Source organism: Corapipo altera, unplaced genomic scaffold, assembly GCF_003945725.1.
Source record: "Corapipo altera isolate COAL_440 unplaced genomic scaffold, ASM394572v1 61522, whole genome shotgun sequence".
Lineage (NCBI taxonomy): Eukaryota > Metazoa > Chordata > Aves > Passeriformes > Pipridae > Corapipo > Corapipo altera.
The window spans coordinates 36,553-44,695 of NW_020885185.1; the positions used below are offsets into that span (position 1 = coordinate 36,553).

Below are 8,143 nucleotides of genomic sequence, written 5' to 3' on the forward strand. Positions count from 1 at the left end.
ACTGTTGCCACGGATAACATCGATTGCAAGAAGGCAGAAGAGAAGGACATGAAAGGGCCACCTGTGAGCAAAAGGTATTTTTCATTTTCAGTAGTCTCTGAATTTTTGTTACTAGTTTTCTGTTTCGGTGGAAGAGTTCAGTGTCCTCCCTCCTGGGAGGGATGGGAACAAATGATTAAACATGGAAAATGTTCCGTTCCAACACTGCAAACTGTAATTTGTCCAGATGGTCTAAAGATGTCCAGATTATGGAAAACCTTCCATATTTTTGTTTTCACGGAGAGAAAAATAATGAAGAAATCCAGCAAAGGCAAAAGTGCAAGGTCAAGCCTCAGCCTGTGGAAAGCTGAGGGGTGGCACCGGCAGCCCCAGAATTACATAGGGAAAATAAGAAACACAGGAATTGTGGGGTGGGATTGAGCCATTTGCAGTGGGATTGATCCACTTTGAGGATTCTCAGTGGAACTGCCCCAAACCTACTTTACATGGAGACAAAATTGTTCTAAACTAAACCCTACATATATAGATAGATATAAATAGAGACATAGATATAGATAAACTAACTCTAATCTGCCCCAAGGGAGCAGTTAAGAAGACCCTGAGTCACCCTCACTGTCAGGGGAGTTGGGACAGGGGCTGGACACAGGGGAAGTTTCTGGCAGCTGCTCACAGAACCCACCCCTGGAGCCCCCCAGGAACCAAAACATGGCCATCTAAAACCCAATACACTTCCCAGCATGGACCACCTGGACCATGGGTCACCAGGTCTGTGCCCAACGTGGGTCCCTGTGGATCATCCAATGGGGGTCCTCCGATGGCTGATGGAGTTGGAGCAGCAGTCAAAGCTCTTCCCACAGTCAGGGAACTCGAAGGGCTTCTCTTACTGTGGGTCCCTTGGTGTGAGGTTGTGGTGGTTTGAAACTCCCAAAATCTAATTTTTAAGTTCAAGCCCCCCTCCCACAGTTTGCCTTTATGAGAAGGTTTTGTGATGGTATGGACTTGATATTTTTTCACCCCATGTGGAGAGTTTTCAGACAAAACACAACCATTCGTTACTGGGGGAAGGGGAAAATATTTACAAAGGTTTATTTACAGCCATATATATATTTACATTAAATTAAATTTCCCCTCTTCTTCTTCATTTCAGGTTTTTGTGGCACTGGTTAGTGTCCTCCATTTTTCCCAAGGGCAGCAGATTTAAATATAGCAGTTAGGATTTTTGTTCTTACTTTGTGGAAATTTCAACCCTGAGCCCGAGCCTTCGGGGAATTTCCTTGTAGATCTTCACTCCTCTTGGGTTAGAACATTGAAGGCAGCTTTCAGTTCAGTCTTACCAAAGCTCTTCTGCTCTGTCTCAGCTCAGTAGCATAACAGAAGCAGCAACAGCAGCAGCAGAGGGCACGGTCACCTCCTCCACATTCTGTCCTGGCTCAGCTCTCAGGACAACTCCAGGTTTTCAGCTCCTTTCTCCCTCTCTCCAGCTGCTGCTGCATTTCAGGACTCCCTAAGGGTTTGGAAGTCCACCCCTCCTCTTCAAGGAGTCTCTGGGGTTTGGGAAAGTAATACAGTCTTACCCCAAAACAGCTCTGTTGAGTTTTCCTCTGCTTTGTTGCCAGCTCTCCCTCCTGCAGGAACATCTCTGTGTCTTTCAGCTGACTTCACGTTATCTTGTTGCTCCTGTCTACCTTTTGGCTTTCAGCCACTGTTGTCTCTGTTCAGGACTGCTCTGCTGCCGCTTTCAGTGTCTTCTGCTGCTGCTGACAGTAAGGAAACTTTTCCATCTCTTGATTACAGGACCCAGTCCAGCATTGACACTATACCGGGTCTCCCGTGACCTCAGCTGGGGGCTGGGCCCTTGGCCCACAGAGGGGCTCACTGGCCCCCTGCTTCCTCATGGCTCAGATCATGGCTACCCTCCTTCTACACTCCCTTCACTACCTTCTCTTCCGTTTCTGTGGGTATGTAATTTCCGTAGGGCACACATGGACTATTGATTGGTCCAGTATTATCAGTGGGGCAAACCATTACTACCTCAGAGAAAAGGTTTTTCAAACCACCACAATATGGAAGGGTTACATTTTGTAAAGTATCTGGACTTTTAGAAAGCTTTTTTTTTTTTTCAGATACAGGTAGACTGTCTTCAAATAATGTCATGTTTATGTGCTACTTCTGTATAAATTTGAGTTTACCCAGGCTATTTGTGAAGTGGTTTGTTATTTTGATAATCTGTGTATGTGCTTTTATTTGTGGAAAAGGGCAGTATTTTCATATAAATCCATTTCATTAAATGTCCCATTTCACCAGGGAGAACCTGCATTAAACTTTGATTGTATTTTGTACTTACTGAGTTTGTAGCATTAACAGTTGGGGATGTTGTAGAACTCACATTTGACAACAGTAACAGCAGTAACAGGAGACTTCAGGTATTTGTAGAGGAGATTTTTGGGGCCTGTTTCTTGGTTTTGGGAACACAAAGGCTGATGCTTGGCAGGGATAGAATATTGTTATTGTTGTGTAGGTCACATTTTTATGAACTGATGGATGTCCTGCAGCAAACAGGGCTGATGTGCAAATGTGTGTGTCAGTGTGTTCTGGAACTTGGCTGTGTAACTGTCTGATGGGATCTGTGAGAACTAAGAGTTGGTGTTTAGAAATGATCTCATACCTGAAGAACAACAGAGCATATCTGAAATCCCATGGGAATTTTCAGTTTAAAGCGTCAAACCCACAGATATTGCACAGTCTGTTCCAATGAAGGCAAGACCAGTCTGATGATAGACAATGAGGGGACTGAGCCTGTGAGACCCAAGACTTGTGTTCCTGATGTTAAATCCTGAAATGTCTAAAGCTGCAACTTTTAACTGACCTGTTCTTCAAAAAATAGCAAAATTAAAGATTAAAATTAAACCCCACAGTGTCAGGAGCAGATCTTGGTTGACCTGCATGTTCCATGCTAAATACAAAATTGAGCACTTCAGTCATAATAGTCTGCACCTTTCCTGGATTGCCCTGATGCTGTTTGTGCTGAACAGGTATTACAATAAAAGCAGTTTTACCTGTCCCTTGTTTACTTTTCTGAGCTCTTTGGAGCTGCCTTTTCTTGTAAGAGCAATATATGGTTATCTATGTTTGTCTGGTGGTAATTTCTCAAGGGATTTGTGTACAGGACCGGGCCTGAATTTCTTGGGTGGTTTGCACAGGTTCTTTGATAACACATTCCCTGGTGATACTTGGAAGTTTTTTATAAAATCTTTTGTAGCATATGCTGTCATCTGTAATGCTTGTTTGTTTTTTTTCATTCAGGGATGGGACTTGTGTAATACAGTCTAATGCTTGGCCCTTAGGATTTCTTTATTATTTTAAATTTTAATTTATTAGGATTTCTTTATTCTTTTTTATTTTAATTTCTTAAGATTTCTTTATTCTTTTTTATTTAAATTTATTAGGATTTCTTTATCCTTTTAATTTTAATTTATTAGGATTTATTTATTATTTTTATTTTAATTTATTAGGATTTATTTATTATTCTTAATTTTAAGTGTTTTAATATCCCATTTTCCCTGCAGATGTGTGGAGCAATTGATTTGCTCACTGTAAGCAAAATAGCTGCTCTTGGTTGAAGGGCTTGGTAAGTCGTTCTTCCTTAATAACATTTACTTTTTAGCTTTTTAAAAAAAGACCTTCACAAAGGTCTGACTTTGCACAAAATGATATGTAAAGCCAGGATGGTTTTCTGCTTGTTTGGTTTTATTTCTTTTTAAATTAAACTGCTAGCTGATAGACTTCAAATCATTCCTCATATAGTCCAAAAAACACAACACTGGCAGGCTTGAGTAGAAAAATTAAAATGAAAATTAATAATTAAAAAATTATTCGTCTCGACTGGATGAATACGGGAACAGACTCTTTTCCAGTTTTCTTTAACTAAAAGGAATTTGGCCTTGACCTTTTGTCATCCCTGGCACGTTTTGTGACTTTTCTTGGGAGTTGCCTGTGGACAGACACAGGTCCTTTTTTGTCTTTCTGGCTGCTTAAAATTCAAAACCACCTTGATTCTGCCTTTCTAATGAGGGCATCCATTGCATTTTGTGTACATGGATTAACTTTTTTGTGCGAAGCTGTATTCCTGTAGCACTGTGCTTTGGAACATATACATTTCTTTAAAAGAAGCAGTTTCTTAGAGCCAGTTCTTTCAGTCTGACCAGTTTTATCACTGAGTTCAGTCCTGAAGCAAAAAAGTGGAATTCATGAATTGGAGGAATTCAGTTTTTAATGCGTGTCCATGAGCTTAGTGCTGATGCTTTTTGGCAAGTATTTAATCTCTTCTGCTCCTGGGCTCTGTGAGTTTTATTACTTTGTTCCTTCAGAAGTTTTAAACTGTTTTTCCCACTGCAGGTCTGTGTAGAACAGCAGATTTCTTGCCATGTTTCTCCTTCCAGCTCTTCCTCAAAACTCTTCCTGTACCATCCACTGACACCTTTCTAGGCCCCCATCATCTGCTCGAATCTCTAAAACATGTGACTCATGTTCCATTTTTATATTCATCTTCACGTGACTCCCGAATCTTTCTGTGTGCATTTTTGTTTGTTTTCTCACTGGGTTGTAAATGAGCTGTTGTCACATCTGGTTTCTTGGGTAGGACTTTGTCCTTTCAGTTACACACCGAGTAATTCTTCCATTCTTTTCTGGTTATAATCCTTACGTAAAGGAAGGGGCTGAATGTGAAAGCCTTAATTTACTTAATTTACTTAGTGAAACAGTTGTCTACAAAAGAAGTTGCTTCTTTTGCTTCTTTTGCAAACACCAATTGCAGAAGCATCCAAATGTGTGGCTCTTGAAAGATCTAGTATCGCCCTCTCTGGTTAGGGTAGATAATGTTTAGTTGAAGCACCGATTTTTATTTTCAATTTTTTTAAGAGAAGAGGGAAAATACTTGAAAACACTTTATTGAAGCTTTATTGAAGTTGACATACTTTGCTTAACGCAATAAAGTTTATTATTGCAAAATAACACCCAAAAAGAGTGTATCTGTGAATAAAGTCACATCTTACCGGGAATTCCTCTCTAAATCTGAGAAACCTGGCAAACAGCCTTAGCTAAAAATATCCAAACCTACATGAGTTGTGCTTTGACTGCTGTGCTTACAGAACATCTGATGGTGGTAAAAGCAGATTTAGGGCTGTCCAGGGCACTTGTGTTCTGTGCAGTCTCTGACAGGAACTCATGATGGACTTTGCTGGTCAGAAAGGACACGTCTGCTCTTTCCTGCAGTGTCAAAGTTACCAGGGATGTATCTTTGAGACTAAAACCTTGCTTTAATGGACTTTGCGACGTAGACCTTGAGGTTTGGTTTGTTCACAGCCTCATTTTGTCCATTCAGCTCCCTCTGTTGGAGTCAATTCCGTTTCCAGGGGAGGTCACCTCAGTTTTTAAGTTGAAGTCTCAGATTTCACTATGGAAAACTTGATCAGTGTGTTGGTGTCTCAGGTGTGGGTGTTGTACGTGTTGGATTTCAGTCTCCCACTTGAGGAACAGAAGGTTTCAATAGACCTCAGGTGGCTGAAGCCCTGGGTTTGGCCATCAGGCCTTGTCTTTCACTGCTGTGGTCTTTTAATAGAGCAACAGAGAATTGCAGCAAAAAACTGAAGAGAAAAAACTTTGTAAATTTTGTTTCAGAATTGTTGCTTTGAACCTTTGGTCGAGGTCGGGAATAGTTTGTCTCCCTTGGCAGGGAGTGTCAGTCCTCTTTGTCATTCTGACATGACTGCCCAGGTCCCTGATTTTATCATGACCAAAATACTGTGCTTGGAAACCAAACCAGGAGTTGGTAGATAACAGCAGCTTGAAAAATGGGCTGATATCTAATTGATGTGACAGAAGGAATGAAAGACTCGTGACATCTAAGAAAAAAATTGGGCTTTTCAGTGTCCACCTCAAGTTAGGATGACTGGATGTGTCTTTAGTGGAGAAAGATGTTTTTGTAACTTTATTGAAACTTGTTAGTAAAATGTGCCTTAATTCCTAAGGAAACAACCATTGTGAAATCTTTAAAAACCAAATGTAGATTTCCAACGTGTAGAGGTTGCTATTAATATTTTGGCCATTCCTGTGGCATCTTTTTGGTGCATGAATGACTTTGAGAACAAGAACGTGTCATTAATTATAACACATTATCAGGTCTGTTTACTGCTAATTATTTTACAAGGCTGAGAGAAGAGTTTAAGATGAAAGTTGTGGGGTTACTTGCAAAGTTTTTGGTACAACCAATGCGGTTGAACCTGGTGGGGAAAATTGCCCTTAAATTGGTTTTGGTAGATCTCATGAGTGTCTAAGGCAGAGGCCAACCCAACTGGAAAGAGCCTTTCAAGGGTGACTAAGATGTAACTAAATTACCTTTTTGAGAGGTGGGGAAAGCTCATGTCAGGAATTAAATTTCCTTATGTTAAGGTTATTAAAAATATATTAATATGTAAATATTAAAATTATTTTAATAATCTTCTTTATGGGGGTTTCACTGTGCTTATGTTAGTACTTCTGAGTGTTTGATTGTGACAATAATGGACAGCTTTGTGGTGCGGTTTTTTTTTATTTTTCATGTTTTGATACTTTGGTCAAGGCATTAAAACTAAAAATCATTCAAAATTTTAATTCATCTTCAAACACCGAAATAGATTTGAAATTAGGTTAATGAGAACAATGTGGAGAGGAAACAACAAGCCCAAAACCAAAACAACCCCAAAAACTGTTAATTTTTTCATTGTCTTTTAAACAAGGAAGTCTGTAGAGCAGCAGAAAACAGGACACGTGGGCAGGTGTGAAAGTCAGACTGGGGCTTGTTGCACTGGTTCCAGTGTAACTGGTCATTTTGAGATGAGACTGGGGAAACTTGCTGCCAGGGCAGGGACCACCGGCTAGCCCCACTGGCTTTTACTGGGCAGTGGGTAATTTCTGCCTCACTTGTCAGAATCAGCCCACGGTTATCAGGGAATGGGGTAGTGCTGAATTTGGCTTTCAGACTAAAATGAGGTTAAACTTACACATATTCAAAAGAATAAATTGATGTTGGAGTGCAGATACTCAAAATCGTGAAGACCTTTTGAAACCTTTTTTGCCTGTCAGTCCAACGGTCAAAGCTCTTCCCGCAGTCAGGGCACCCACAGGGCTTCCCTTACCGGTGGGTCCGTTGGTGTTTGGTCAAGGTAGAGCTGTGGGTGAAGCTCTTCCCACACTCCCCACACTTGTAGGGCCTCTCCCCGGTGTGGATGCGCCGATGCCTGATGAGGGTGGAGTTCTGGTTGAAGCCCTTCCCGCAGTCGGTGCAGCGGAAGGGCCTCTCATCCGTGTGCGTCCGCTCATGCCTGAGGAGATCTGAGCTGGTCTGAAACCTCTTCCCACATTTCCCACACGTGAAGGGCTGTTCCCCCGTGTGAATGCGATGGTGGGCGTGAAGATTGGAGCTGTCATTGAAGCTCTTCCCACATTCCCCACACGTGTAGGGTCGCTCCCCAGTGTGGATGCGCTGGTGGATATGGAGGTGTGAGTTGTTCCTGAAGCTCTTGCCACATTCCCCACACGTGTAGGGCAGTTCCCCAGTGTGGATGTGCTGGTGGGAGTGGAGGGTGGAGCTGTGCCTGAAACTCTTCCCACATTCCCCACACGTGTAGGGACGTTCTCCAGTGTGGATGCGCTGGTGGGTGAGGAGGTTGGAGCTGCAGTTGAAGCTCTTCCCACATTCCCCACACTTGTAGGGACGTTCCCCAGTGTGGATGCGCTGGTGGGTGCCTTGAGTGGACCTGTCACTGAAGCCCTTCCCACATTCCCTACACGTGTAGGGCCATTCCCCACTGTGGATGCGCTGGTGTTGGATAAGGTTGGAGCTTTGCCTGAAGCTCTTCCCACATTCCCCACACGGGTAGGGACGTTCCCCAGTGTGGATGTGCTGGTGAGTGAGGAGGGTGGTGCTCCTGCTGAAGTTCTTCCCACATTCCAAGCACCTGAAGGGTTTCTCCCTGCTGGGAGGCTGCTCAGGGACCACCAGGTCAGAGCTCTGCCTCAAGCTCTGGCTGCCTTCCCAGCACAGGTTGGGTCTTTCCTTTTCAGAGCACCCTGGGATGGCTTTGGAGCCCCTCCTGCGGGGGGATCT

The 8,143-nt window shown here is 42.7% G+C and overlaps 1 pseudogene; it reads right to left on the reverse strand.

Moving 5' to 3' along the window:
- Positions 1 to 6,930: 6,930 nt before the first annotated feature.
- Positions 6,931 to 8,099, reverse strand: LOC113940113 (annotated as a pseudogene).
- Between the last annotated feature and the right edge of the window lie 44 nt (positions 8,100 to 8,143).